The following is a 14,877-nucleotide window of genomic DNA, read 5'->3' as shown; positions in this document are numbered from 1 at the left end:
TGGGCCGTCGTCATGTACACTCACAACGCTACGCTAACAAGCTGTGTTCCATCGCACGTGTGTGTCGTCCGTGCTTGTGCTGTGCTTGGAACTTCTTGCACTTCCGCCCCCGGTGGTGCATTTTCACGCGAGTCGCGGCCTGTTACATGTGACCTTGTGTCGTCATATTGCCCTCGAGCGCTGTGCGCGTTGCTGCTTTCACGTAGCACACAAATCTTCGCAGTGGCACAGATTACTGTGGCCGACGTTGCTGTTAAAACGAGGTTATTTGTCAGCGATGTCAGTAAGCCTCACGACGGCTTTAGTTATGGCGAATTCGGCAAATCGCACCAGTGCGCGCTGACCGGGCAGCTCTGGGGCTACGATAATTGGCTAAAACTGCGCATCAGGGCGCCCTGGTATACGGCGGTGTAATTTGCCGAATTCGCAATTTTGTTTTAAAGTTCTTTTTTTTTTGTCAAATGCAACAAACTTCATCAAATTCGATGTGATGTCTGCCGAGAAAAACGATTCCTCCGTTCCCATGTATTTAGATAGGATCTCGCGAACGAAAGCTCCCTCTCAACGTCTTCACCGTAAAAGTTTTGATTATCAACTATTGCAGGATATTATTATCAGTCCATAAGAAGCAGTCCGATATTAGTAATGCTGTCGAGACACGCGAGGACAGTGTGAAAGGTGTTTGGGAAGGAGATAACAGATAATTAAACTATCGCACACACCGCAACATCCGTCGCGAAGGACTTTATGTACTAGTGGAAGCAGCATCACACACGGAGATGGATTACATGCATGATTTCATACAAATTCTGTGTTGTCAGCTACAAACGTTACCAGCGGTTAGCTTGATGGGCTTCGGCATCCACCTCTCGTTGAACTTTGCATTCATTCCATTCCAGGCGTTGCACCAGCGTTTCCTTTTATTTATGTTTTATTTCACTTTCGTATACTACTTTCGCTTACGCTAGAGCAAACGAGCGACTAGAGGAGTTAAGCAAATTAAGAGCGAACAAATTGGCTATTCCTTATGCGGAGGCTACAGTCCATGTAGATAAAAGAGAGAGAAACACAAGAGGTGAAAGGCAGGGAGGTTAACAAGACGGCACATCCTGTTTGCTTCCATGCACTTGGGAAAAGGGACATGTGTTGCAGAGAGAGAGCACAGTTTCGCGCACATTTGAAGGTCCGGATCTAGTCTACAAACAATCGCCAACACCTGTCGACTTGAGGTACTGCAATAATGGTTTCGCGGCTTTCTATGTCATCGAAGCGCACGGCCATGGTCCAAGGATCTTCCTGTCCGAAAATGGTCGATACTTCAGCCGGCTCAATGCTATTCGGAGAGCTTCACGCTCGACATCGTACCGGGTACAAATACATAAAATGTGTTCAATAGCTTCTGTTGTTCCACAAGAGCCTCACGTGGGCGCATAACCGACATGGAACGAGTACGCTTTTATGAGTACCACATCGAGCCAGAGGCGGTTCCAAAATGTCGCCTCAGAGCGGAAAACTATTTATGACACCTGTGGCTTTCGGGATAGATAAAGTGTTGGATGGATCAAGGGTATTGGAACTGGTCGGGCTCCCACATGGGCGGACCGGGCGGCCTCGTCGGCGAGGCCATCCCCGGCAATGCCAGTATTTCCAGTCGGCCACAGAAATATAACTTCATACCTTTTAGCGATAGCTCGATGGTGGTCCTCCCTTATCTCCTATGCCATCTGCCCATGAGGCATGTGATATAGGGCGAAATGTAGAATAGGGATGCTGCCTTAGAGCGGGAAATCTTGGGGGATGCACAGGCAAGCAACACATGTGGAACACAGTGAAGGAGAGTCACCTAGAGGTGATAATAGGTGGAGTGATTGACGTACTGCAAAGTCGAGGGACAGGGATCGAGAGGCCAAAGGGCGTCCTACGGAATATTTCAAAGGGAGTGGAAATCGCAGTGTGCACGATGCCAGAGGTTGAAAGGTAGGGGTATGCAATTGCAAGGGCAGTGCTTGTAGTAAACAGAGAAACCGGGACGCTAGCTATGGCAATGAATTTTACGATCTTTGACGTCAACCGAGAAGTACACCGAGCTGGCCGCGAACGCGTTTTTGTGCGTGACGGGATACATTTTAGCGATAGAGTAACAACACCGGTTGGGCGTCGATTCGCGGCACGGCCAGTAGATATTTTTTTAGGCGGCCCCCGGCAATACCGAAGGAAGATTAAGTATTGAATGAAGCGACATACCAGGAAGGAGCAGAATTAAACCAAGTTAGGACGCATAAAGGATACAGGGGTGGGACTGCCTAAAGTCTGCTCGGAGCAATTTTTGGAGCAAGTAAAGTTGCATTTTCGAGCAGTTTGTAGTAGACAATATTGCATTTTAGAGCTTGAAGCAGACTAACTTTCATTTTGGAGCAGCTTAGAGCAGGCCAGTCTGAATCATTGTGCATTAATGGAAAATTGCAGCGCACTTCGGAACCACGACAGAACACAGATTAAATCAACACGAGCGTGGTACTGATTGAAGGGACTGACAACTGGCCAGAATGTGTTGTGAGACGGTGACGGAAATTAAATTACCAATATTCATAGTGATCGAATCCAGCACGCTGTTCGCGATTTAAGTAGGATTTATCATTTGAAATAGGCAAATAAAATCTCAAAAACCAGTAAGTGACGAGACCTGGTGATGAAATCTTGGTACTTCGGATGTATTCTATGAGATTACTGTTCGTAGTCGACTGTTATTAAGTACAGCGTAATTATTGCTTAAAATTGAAGTTGGTATATTATTAGACACTGGCGCATTATTCTATACTTCGGAAGCCAAAACGCACGCGTGGCTACGGCAACACCTTGAAATCCGTATGACGTGTAAGGGCGTTGTTTTGTTTTCGATCCGATTGGTTCCGCTTTGACTGGTTAAATACCAAAGCAATTGGACAAGAAACCACGAAAACATGTCGCTATTATCGCTGAAATAATTTAACAATTCAGAAAACATAAATCGCAGGAACATCGACTTGATAAACAGAATCATACTTTGTTACAGCTAAGGCCACGCTTGTCATCTGCCTCCCACTAATGCGGGCGTATAATCGCTATGGCACTCACCTATCACTATTTTCAGCATGCTTCCAGTGAACGACTACATCCCCGCTGCAGAGTGAAAAATTCTGATAAAAAAATGTTCCACGGCGGTTTCCGCGTTAGCACTTCATAACGGAAAGCTTTCTATTGCACTAAAGAAAAAAAGTGGGTACCACGAAAATTGGTTGTCAGCCCCTCTTGAAGCAACGTCTTAAGCTGAATTTTGAAGCAACTTACACCCTGACACTGAAACCGTCTAGTGCATGCAAACATTGGAAATAGTGCCTGTAGATATTTAATTAGTGGTAGCAATCAGAAAAACATGTATTCTGAAATAGCGAGTTCATAATTTCCAAAAGCAACGTAAGACATTTCTTTACAAATACATTTTTCTTCAATGGCTCGACAGTGTTGGTGAAGTACCTGGGAATGCGCTTCACCAACAGACCGTGTGCAGAAGCCAGATTTATGAACTACTGTGGTTTACTGAAAGCCATTTCTATATAATAGAAACAGTTTCGCCTTGCCGCAAGCCAATCAGAAGGCGGGGCGGTGGAAGCGGGCTTTGTAGTTTTGGCGTACTATAGAATAGAGTGGGTCGAGCGGCTGCACGGCGCATGCTTTCCTGTAAAGCCGAATACATCGGTGGCACTACGATCGACTACATCGGGAAGAATATATAATTCCTACGCCGACGCTCATGACGATAGCTGAAAATGTTCTCGAATTATGCAGTCCACTCGACGCGGTAACATAATTTAATTCTGGGTCACCATATGTCACCGCACACCCAGAAAGCCGCAGTCGACCCTGGGCCGGCATAACGTAAAACTATTCCAATTTGTTTTCATTCCAAATGCACCGTTAGCCCTTCGTGATGGGTGAAAATGGCTCAGGCTTCTCCCATATGGGCCCAAAAACAGATTGCAATAGTTTTACGTTATGCCGGCCCTGAGGACAGACACGCCCGCCCCCTGAACCCGCTGCAGTGCGCACCTCCCTAATGCAGGCTTCTTTCCACGAAATCAAAGCACTGGCCAGCAATTCATTTCCATAATTTAACTACAGCTACACCTTTGTATGCAAGCGGACGTACCATCACGAACAAATGGCATGTGGATAAGAAACCACAAAGTAAAACACCTTTCTCAAGTAATAACTCACTAGCATGACCTCACGCCGCATATTATCTGGTTGACAAAGGTGGCATAGGGTCCCACGCTAAGCTTGAAGCCAAAGTTATGTGGACAATAGATATCGGCAAAAACAGATAGGAAAGAAAGCGTTCTAGTTAGCCCTAACTTGTTTAACTCAACTCCCATACAGCCACATACTTTATCCTTCTTTCTGTGTATGTGTTGATGAGGTGGTTTTCCTCTACACAGGAAGTAATCACATGAATGCAATATCAGCATAAACTCAATAACAAACCATTCAATACTACAATGCGTTATTTCATTTCCAGTTTAGGTGAAACTAGAACATTTACAACAGTGGCTTAATTCAGACATTGAAACATACACATGGCACTACTCCGTGCTTAGAAACTATATCCAGGTAGCACAAGTTGGCTACTAGCCAGCTTGATATAGCTTGAGCAGGCTAGAAGCAGCTATAAGAGCTATGTCAAGCTATAGTTTAGACATCTTCAATATGGCTAGCACTAATTGATATCTACAAGCCATACGCTTCTAGCCATTGTGAAGACAATTGCTTAGGAAAAGTGACAAAATTTCGAAGGCATTGCCAGGAAAGATCTAGGAAAGCTTCAACGAATTGTAGGGGGGGGGGGTCGCCAATGTTTAGAGTGAAGGGGGGGGGGCAGGCAACACGGTCAAAAGTCAAAATAAGCGAAATCACAAAAAATATCACATGACAGTCGCCTCAACACCGTTCGTTGACCTCCCAAATCAGGAAAGAAACTGCTGAAAGCCCCACATTTAGCTCATTGAAGTGTGTTCGCTCCACTATTAGGCATGAAGGCAATGCAAGCAACACCGACCGCAGGCCGCGAACAAGCGCCGTCGCCGAAGCTAACGGCCGCCTGCAGCTGAGGCATCTCTTGTACAGTGATGACAGTAAAGAACAAAAGCTTTTGATGATGTTTCATGGAAATTCAGCCACAAGGAAGTAAAAGAAAACCATCAGCAGCTCATAAGCATACATACGTAACTTTTCATGAAAACTTAACTTTTAAGGTGGATCAAAGAATTTGACCAGCGCTGCATGCTATTCTGAGTGCAAAGAAAAAAAAAAACACCTTTGCAGATTAGCTAGACGAAACTTCTAATATTTCAAGATTAAGAAATTTAGTACTGAGCGACTCTTTCAGTGTTCCTCTGTGAAATATAAAAGAGCCTGTCCGCAAATTGTGGTGAACTTTAAATTACTTTTGCGTTTATTGTTTTGGTTGAATGCATATAATTTATTCTTTGAAATTTTCTATATGTAAGGTACCTTAACTGTCAGTTGGCCTTTATTCGGTTCTTGCTAAAGGGTCTCTGCGCTGCACTATCCCATGTGACTGTCAAGACTGCTGTGTGGCAGTGTGCAGTCAATACAATCTGCATCTATTTTCATGTTTGTTGTTCCGAGCATATGAACCTTTTTTTTTCTCGGAGCGCCTGTCTTCACTTGATCTGAGGTTTCATTTAAATTTCTGTGTAAGCTATAACCGTTCATATAGCATTCTACATTGGCATTCTGCGCTGCAATATATGTGGACGAACACTTGACGCCATCAAACAAAAAACTGTTTGCTATGGCAGTGGAGCAAAAAACGCAGAAAGGATGGCTTTACCTGTGGACAGAAAACTGCGTAATTTAAGCTAGGAAAAATGCGGACGGCAGGGTCTTTCGAATTGTTTGCGAGGGTGACTTGCATATCTTTCATGACAATTGAACAATTGCTTCATGGATTATTTCTCTCCACAAGACTTAGCTCATCAAATAGATTCACGTGAACTCCGTTCTGCTAGTCATGTTAATGCCCGAAGCTTAAGAAAGCATTTTGATGATTTTAATCTATTACCATGTAGCACTGATCATTATTTTACACTCCCTTGCGTCACCGAAACTTGGCTTTCGGCTGGGGACAAAACAGCGTATTCTTTTCCACAATATGTGCCAGAATACTGTCACCGCGCTGATAGCCCACGTGGCGGTGTGGCTATGTTCATATCACCATCTTTACGTTACAAAAGACGTGCTGATCAAGGTATGAATGTTCCGAAATGTGAATCCGTATGGCTCAGAATAAACTTCTTTCTTCCCATTACAGGAGAAAAAACGGTGATTGGCACGGTTTACCGCTCACCGGCCATATTCATCAATTAAAGAATTTTGTGCTGGATTGTCAGCAACGTTAGAAAAATATTTCACGAGAAAACAAGAATGCGCTCATTTTAGGTGATTTTAACATTAGGTTATTAGACAATTATATTGGTTACGTTGATTTCACCGGCTGCTTGGTTGGTTTCGGCTTTGAAGCATTAATGCCCCGACTTATTATACGCCCACGTAGGGAAATTCGGCAAGTATATGTTACCGATCATTAACCAATATTTCTTTATTTTGATTTACCTAACAGTTCTCCAGAAAGAAGAAAAAAAAAGATTACACAGGACGAAATTCAATCTGTCCGATTACGTTGTGATAATAGAGCGCAGCGACTGTTGCAACATTCTGTCTTTTTCTGATCCGGAACTAGCGATACGCAAATTTTCCTTTACAATTACAAACGCGGTTTAAGCTTGCACGAAAGATGAATTTTCTATCAAGAAATATGATGCACCACGTTGCCCGTGGGTATCTACAAATCTCTTAGATTTGCTGCGCAAGAAAGATAATCAAAAAACGAAAAGGCAACCGTTTAACACACGACTTAAAGCGCGTTACGAGACCATTACCGCGCAGTTAGACAATGCTCTGAAGCAAGCAAAAACAAAAAAAAGATATTTTGAGCGTAAAATTGACGCATGCACAAACGTCATACAGAAATGGAATGTCACTAATAAGTTGCTAAATCGAGACAAGACAACTATCGTCAAGGCTATCATATCAAGAACATGGTCAGGGTCCGAAATGAGTAATGTGTTCTGCAAGCTTTTTTCCTCCTCGGAAATCAACTTGAGTCCTGCTCTGCCGAAGCTAGAAAGACAGCCACAATCTTGCTTTATAAGGCCTTGTACAGCTCAAGAAGTGTTAACTATCATTAGCCATTTAAAATAATATAGGCGCTGGTCTAGACAACATACACTCAATGTATATTAAGTTAGTCAAATATATCGCAGTTGAAGCTCTCTGCCATATAGCCAACCTCATTTTTACCACAGGAATATTTTCCAACAAATTCAAAATAGCTAATTCCTCGATTAAAAAAAAAGAAGAGACCTCACGTTGGTAGAGAATTATAGGCCGATTTTTGTACTTCCGTTTCTCAGCAAAATAGTTGAAAAATTATTTGCAATTCGCATTTCTGGCTATTACGCTAAATTTAATATACTGTCTTTGTCACAGTCCGGGTTTCGCGCGGGTCTTTCGACAAAAAATGCAGTTATTAGCTTCATTGACTGGATTATAACACAGTTAGACAAGGGATTAATAGCAGGTTCAATCTGCATTGCTTTTAAATATGCCTTTGACAATATTAACCATCAAATTTTGTTTTCTAAGTTAGAAAGTTATGTCATTACTTGGCCGCTTGTGGTACTTCTTAAGAATTATCTAATAGATATCAAAGCGTTTTCATTAATGGCGTCTTTTCCCCAACAAAGGCTCATCACCAAAGGAGTACCGCAGGGATCAATTCTCGGTCCGCTCTTATTCTTGAGATTTACTAATGATCTACCAAGCTATTTATATAATTCCAAGTGTTTTATTTACGCCGATGACGCGACAATTGTAACAGACCCCATTTAACTTTTAGATAACACAAACTACACTGTACGCCGCCTGGGAAAGTGGTGTTCTAAAAATTATATAAGCATAAACCCTGCGAAGTCTCAGTTCACAGTTTTCCATTCTCCTCAAAGATATGTGACAGCTAATTTACTCATACGGATAAGCAACTTTGAAATAACGCAAATAGGTTGTGCTAAGTTGAGTCACTGTAGATTCCAATTTAAAATTTGCCGCTCACGTTGGAAACGGAAATGAAGCAATAAAACGACAGACACCGACCAAAAGAAATGCTAAAATTGAATAATTCTTCAATACGTTTCGGCTTCGATACGGAAGCATTGCTCACAATGGGGTGAAGGAAACTTCGTGGAAGCTTTTGTATTCTTCAGCACGCGACGTAAGCAGTGCGTGTACGACGGGAGGAGGGTTCCCTCACTCCGATTGAGCGTGTGACGTGTTTTCTGTATCGCCAGCGATTCCAGATGCAGCCTCGATTTCAGGTTTATTTCTTGGACGATCATTCTTGAGCTTTCCGTTGCCGCCCGTTGGATCCGTGTGCTCGGCAAGGGCATTAGAAACTGCATGTTCGTTCCTTTTCGACATCGTTCTGATGCTACCTCAGTCTGTCTAAAGTTGCCCGATTCACCGATGTATGCGCAGTCGGAATCTGCGCAGTGTATCTTGTAGAGTACGCCAGGAAACGACTCGCTCGGAAGCCTGTCGTTACCGCCCACGAGTGCGTGCCTCAGCTTACACACAGGCACATGTGCCAACTTAACGTCATAACTGCGCAGAACGCGAGGCAAGGTTATTTTCGCTTACCCAGTGACGTAGGGTATGGCTGCACGCTTTCTTGGTCGGGGATTAGCCGGTCGGACAGAATTGGACAGGCGGCGCGTTCCACAACACTCAAAAACGAAGTGGCATAGCTGCTTGCCAAGACATCGCCTCCCACGCGGTCCAAGTCGGCGAAACGACCTTCTGCTGCGGTGCAAATGCGGCTCGCGTGGTAGAACACGGAGGCAGCACCCGACCTTTTTCCTGCGTAAGGGTGAACGGACTGAAAGTTTACGTAGCGGCCAGTGGGGGTGTCCTTTCGGCATGCGCTAAACGAAAGCGATCCGTCGCATCTGTTGACAAGCACGTCCAAAAGTGGGAGTCTGCTGTCGACCTCCGTCTCAACTGTGTAATGGATGGCCTTTTCTTGACTGTTCAGGTGCGCAGTGAACGAAGCCAGAGCAGTGCGCCGAATCACGCAAGAACAGTCGTCCTCATAGCGCCGAAAAAGTCTTGGCCTAGGACTGAAGGACGCGAGAGCACGACTTTCCGGCCATTCCATCGTAGGATTGGCAGCAGAAACAGAGACGGAGGCATCCTCTGCCGTGTCGTGAGCTTGCCTGTAGAAGACCTTGTGGAATCAGAAGTACGTGTTTCCAATTAAGGCAAAACCAGAGGAGCCTCTTGAGGTCGGGAACGTCAATGGGTGACCTGTCTGGCAATGTCCTGTCGAATTCTAGAGCAGAAGCACATGTTTCCACAGCCATGTCAGTCGCAATTGAGGTAAACAGCGACACCACATCGAAAGAAACCATCACGTCGTCGTCTAGAGTCACGCCACGAACGTTTTCAATAAAATCGCAGGAGTTGCTCACATGCGTAGAGCTCTTCCCGATGAGTGGAGATAGTGCCTGGTGCAAGTATCCGGACAATTTGTAGAGGGTGGAGCGGCTGTAGTCGACGATTGGAGGCAGTGGAAAATTCGGCTTGTGAACTTTCGGCAAGCCATAATGTGCAGGTGCAGCACCGTTATGACAGAGAAGCTTGTAATACAGAGACTTGTGCTCGGGAGCTACGAAGCGGAATACGTCTGCCAGGAGAGCCTGAAAGTCCCTCTGTACCTTCGCGGTCGGGTCCCCAGTGAGCCAGACGTAAGCGTCCCGGTTGTCAAGCAGGGCCAGTATCTTGCGTTTGTAGACAGCCGTGTCAATTAGTACCGTTACATTCCCTTTGTCAGTGGGAAGAATCACGATTCCAGTGTTCGCCTGAAGTCGGATGACAGCATTCTGTTCCACAGCAGAAAGAGGGGAAACCAACTTCCGCCGGTGCAGTCCAGTAAGGACATCATTAGCGTGGGTACGAGCCTCGTCACGGCGGGACGGGTGAACTTGGTTAACCGCGCACTCCACCACACACACAACCTTTATGACGTCGGGGCAGGTGCAACATAGACATTCAGACCTAGCTCCAGGACGGAGACCTCGGCAGGGTCGACAGTGTGCGATGAAAGATTGTACACCAGTTCTTCTGCTGCGCGGTCGGTATGGGCTGGCACCTTCTGAAAGTCTGTCAAGCTTGACACTATGCACCAATTCGGACTGGCAGGCGCATACATTGCCTTGGAAGTTCGCATGTAACTGGATGCTTGCAAACTGATCCGGGTAGAGGTCCTCCAGGCGGTGCCATGCAAAAAACGCCTCGTTTTTAAGTTTTCTAATAGCGTCACGGCAGTCCAGTAGTCTTGCCTCTAGCAACAGCCTCTCTGTCTTTGCGACGACGCTACAGCCGAACTCGGAAGGCACTGGCCTGTTAAGGTGCAATGAGAGCGGATCGAGGCCCCGTGATTATCGGGCAACGTTGAACTCCAGGTGTTCGTGAAACGCAGCAATGCGGGTTGTGAGGGAAACATAACGGCGAATTCCGGTGATTACAGATTGTCCATACGCCCAGTGAAGGTTGAAATCGACGGAAGCCCGTGTGGTTGGAATGAAACATGAAGCAATAAAACGACAGACACCGACCAAAAGAAATGGTAAATCTACAGTCTACGTAGTCTACAGGATACCCTGCGCAGATTGCGACTACGCATACATCGGTGAATGGGGTCACTTTAGACAGAGACGGAGGCAGCACCGGAACGATGTCGAAAAGAAACGAACAGTTTCGAACGCCCTGGCCGAGCACGCGGATGCAACGGGCCACAAGATTGACTGGGAAAACTCAAGAATTATCGGCCAAGAAAGAAACCTGAAATCGCGGCTGCATCTGGAATCGCTGGCGATACAGAAAACACTTCACACGCTCAATCGAATCGAGGGACCCTCCCGCCGTCGTACACGTGCTGTAGAATACATAAGCTTCCATGAACTTTCCTTCACCCCATTGTGAACAAGGCTTCCGTAGCGAAGAACGAAACTTCTTATAGAATGATTCATGTTTAGCATTTCTTGTCGTCAGTGTGTCGTTTTATTGTTTCGTGTTTCATCCCAACCAGACAGGCTTCCGTCGAATCATCGACTTCAAATGTAAATATAATGCATTTTATAACCTTAACTACACAGAATTCTGTGTTTTCTGGCATATATGAAAGTAAGCTATGCTTGCATTCATTGGTGGGGAACTGCTAGCTTTTAAATATAATTATAAATATAAGTGTGAACTTTAGCTTGCCACATTGCAATGTTTAAATGCTGTCAGCATCAGGAAAGGGAGATTTATGTTGTGCTATTTGTCAGTAAGGAAAATGATTTTTCCCTATTGAAGTTTACAATATCTAATGCGAACATTAGAACATTAGAACTACGATCATAAGTTTGTTTGTCATTGTTTGTGCTGACGAGAGAGGAATTCGTTTTTTTAGGAGTGTACCACAAAATTTTTCTCTCTTTTATACCAAGAATGGACAGCTGTCAACTCGGTAATTATGCTATTTCGGGAGAACTTCTTGCTGGGCAAGTTCGTGCACGGCTATGTTAGGAAGAGTTGGGCGTATAAAAGGATGAATACAGAAAAAAGACGAGGTAGACGGAAAGAGCGCAAACTATAAACTGGTTTTATTCGTTTCGAAGCGGAATACATAGGCAGTGTTCACACTTGACATAGAAGAAAGACATAGAACACAGCCAAGTTGAAAATTTTAATGTGGTCGTTGCCCTTCTTGTGCTTTTGTAGTGATATGTAAAATAAGAATTCAACCTTCCAGGATCGTAAGCACGGTAAGCAGAGCTAACTACAGCATCTGCGAAGCTAAAACAAGCCTGGGCATTGAATGTCTACACTGCAGCTACAGCAGTGTTTCCCAAGGTGGCTACTAGCCGTATGTGGAGGGAGCATTAGCTGAGCTACCAGCTGGCTCGTAGATGTCTAGGTCTAGAGCACAGCTTACAAAAGATGGCTACTAGCTGTGGCCTCAGCTAGATCAAGCTGAAAGGTAGACGTCTACTAGCTAGCTGCGTGCTTCCTCGTTAGCTGCCAGTCAACGTTCAATCTTTCGCTCTTTTAGTGGCCGCGAAAACATCTGAAAAAAATGAATGCACGCGCTTTACTGCCTCAAAAGATTAAATCATCACAGGCACGCGCAAAATAGCTCTGAACGCCTGTCAGTACACTTTTTAGGCGTATCGTAGCTCGTACTTCGACAGGAGATGGCGGGTGTGTGCGTCCCGTGACAGTTGCTCCTTTACACTTTTTGTATGCTTCACCGCAGCACGTTGCATATGCTCGACCGCGTAACACTTGTAATTACGGCGAAGCTGACTTTCGGGAATCGGCATTATGCATTATTGCATACTTTCTGCGCTTCCAAGCCACAAGCCGGGATTACAAAGGTGGGTTCAGTTACATTGCTGACAGCGGCGAATTCTTTCAATGAAAATAACGGCGCCGAACAGCGAGAAGCTTGGCACCGAATGTATGAAGACGCTTGGCCTAGTGTTCCCGCGGCGGTGCCTGCCAGCGTATCGTCGTGCGAGAGCGCCGGTTCGAGGCTATGATCGAAATGACAGTGGCTTCGATTGATGCTGTTTTGAACCTGCAGTCACGGCGAAAAAGTCAGGAAAATCAGACGGCAAGAAGTTTTGCGTACGAAATTCCGGACGTTCTTAAACATTGACTCTGTGGGGTACATAACGGTTCCGTGAAGGCGAATGAATTATCGGGCAGGTCCAAAAAAGCGGTCGTTGACTGTAACTACACATCAAAGGCGTTCGTTACGGCACGCGTTTATAAACATGCCAACGGTACTAGAGCAAGACCAGAAGCCACAGTGGCAAAAACATAATGAAGCCCTAGACGTGAGGGAAACACCGTTAAAGAAACTCAGTGCCCTTGCACTCTGTGAAGAAGGATGACCAGCGAAGTTGTGTATGTGGGCCCCTTAATGGCAAACTGCACCTCCGCCGGGGATCAGCCCGACATTGCACTATCTTTAGATCGGCCCACGTATGGGGAGTACTTAACGCCTGCTTCACCTCCGCCGCGGGTCGACCCGGGATTGCACTATCTTCGGCATTGGTCCACGCATGGGAAGTACTTAACGCGTACTTCCCCTGCGCCATGGGTCGGGCCGGCATTGCACTATCTTCGGGATCGGCCTATGTACGGGGAGTGCTTAACGCCTGCTTCACGTCCGCCGCGACCCGCCGCGGTTGCTCAGTGGCTATGGTGTTGGGCTGCTGAACACGAGGTCACGGGATCGAATCCCGGCCACGGCGACCGCATGTCGGTGGGGGCGAAATGCGAAAACAGCCGCGTACTTAGATTAAGGTGCACGTTAAAGAACCCCAGGTGGTCAAAATTTCCGCAGTCCAACACAGCGGCGTGCCTCATAATCAGAAAGTGGTTTTGGCACGTTAAACCCCATAATTTAATTTTCTTAAATTTAACCTCAGCCGCGGGTCGGCCCGGGATTGCAGTATCTTCGGCATTGGTTCACGTATGGGGAGTGCTTAACGCATGCTTCACCTCCGCCATGGATCGGGCCTGCATGGCACTATCTTCGGGATCGGCCTATGTATGGGGAGTTCTTAATGCCTGCTTCACCTTCACCGTGGGTCGGCCCGGCATTGCACTACCCTCGGGATGGACCCACGTATGGGGAGCGCTTAACGCCTGCTTCACCTCCACCGCGCGCGCGGGGCCCTTGTGTGGGAATTCGATCTCTTCTACTCCCTCCTCTCTACATCTACTTCCCCTCTGGACTCGCACGTTAGTAGAAATGAAAGCGCTGCAGTTTCTGCAATGCTTTTGAGGAGGACGAGAAGAAGGGGGGTTAACCGAGGGGCCCGATTTTTATTAATCATATAAGAAGCCAACAAACAGAGGCACCTTGTGTTGTCCTTGGTGTCTTTGTTTCTTGGCTTCTTAAGATATGTTTTTGAGGGGGGTCGCTGATAATTAAAGGTGTCAAGAGGCTAATGTGGCGACGCCCAGGGAGCTCCAGAGGGTGCTAATTCGACGCATTGGGGTCCAAACGAGTTTCTCGCGTCGCCTTTTATCTCTGACTCACTCCTGTCATGTATACACTCTGAACCGACCCCCGACGCGGTGTGCCAGACATCAGCAGCCACAGCAGCAGCAGCAGTTGAAAAGTAGAAAGAAGAGGCAAAGAAAGCTTTGCTTTAAAAGGTTCTAGTTCGCTCGCGGCACCATCAGTCTACTGTTCGTTGTTTGAGCTTCCGCTCGGCCCACTCAACTATATTCTGGTGCACTCTAAATCAGCTCTAAATACAGCCCTGGCCGTACCGACAGCAGCGACGACAGCCGGGAGTGGCAGCGCACGCCGGCCCCTTGCCAGAGGCACCGAAATGCCCACTGTCATAAGCGCGAAAATGACGAACTGTGCGGGGGCCGCCGTCGAGCCGTATGCGGAGTATCGACGGTTGCATCCTTTTTCGGAGAACAAGTCCACTCGCTGTTCGTGACCGCTGCCGGAGCACACGTACCGAAGCCCTTCTGGCGCAGTGTGGCGCAATTTCGCTCAATTTCACTTGTTTGGCGCAGAAATTGGCGTTTGAATCGTAATGGCGCATTTGGCGCAAGAATCGCACCTCTGACTGTATGCCGGGTGTTCGCAAGCAGAAAAAATGGCTCGATTCTAACACAGCTGAA

The sequence above is a fragment of the Dermacentor albipictus genome, chromosome 5 (genome assembly GCF_038994185.2).
Source record: "Dermacentor albipictus isolate Rhodes 1998 colony chromosome 5, USDA_Dalb.pri_finalv2, whole genome shotgun sequence".
In the NCBI taxonomy this organism is placed as follows: Eukaryota; Metazoa; Arthropoda; class Arachnida; order Ixodida; family Ixodidae; genus Dermacentor; species Dermacentor albipictus.
The sequence above is the reverse complement of the archived record's forward strand: the minus strand, read 5'-3'. Positions refer to the sequence as shown.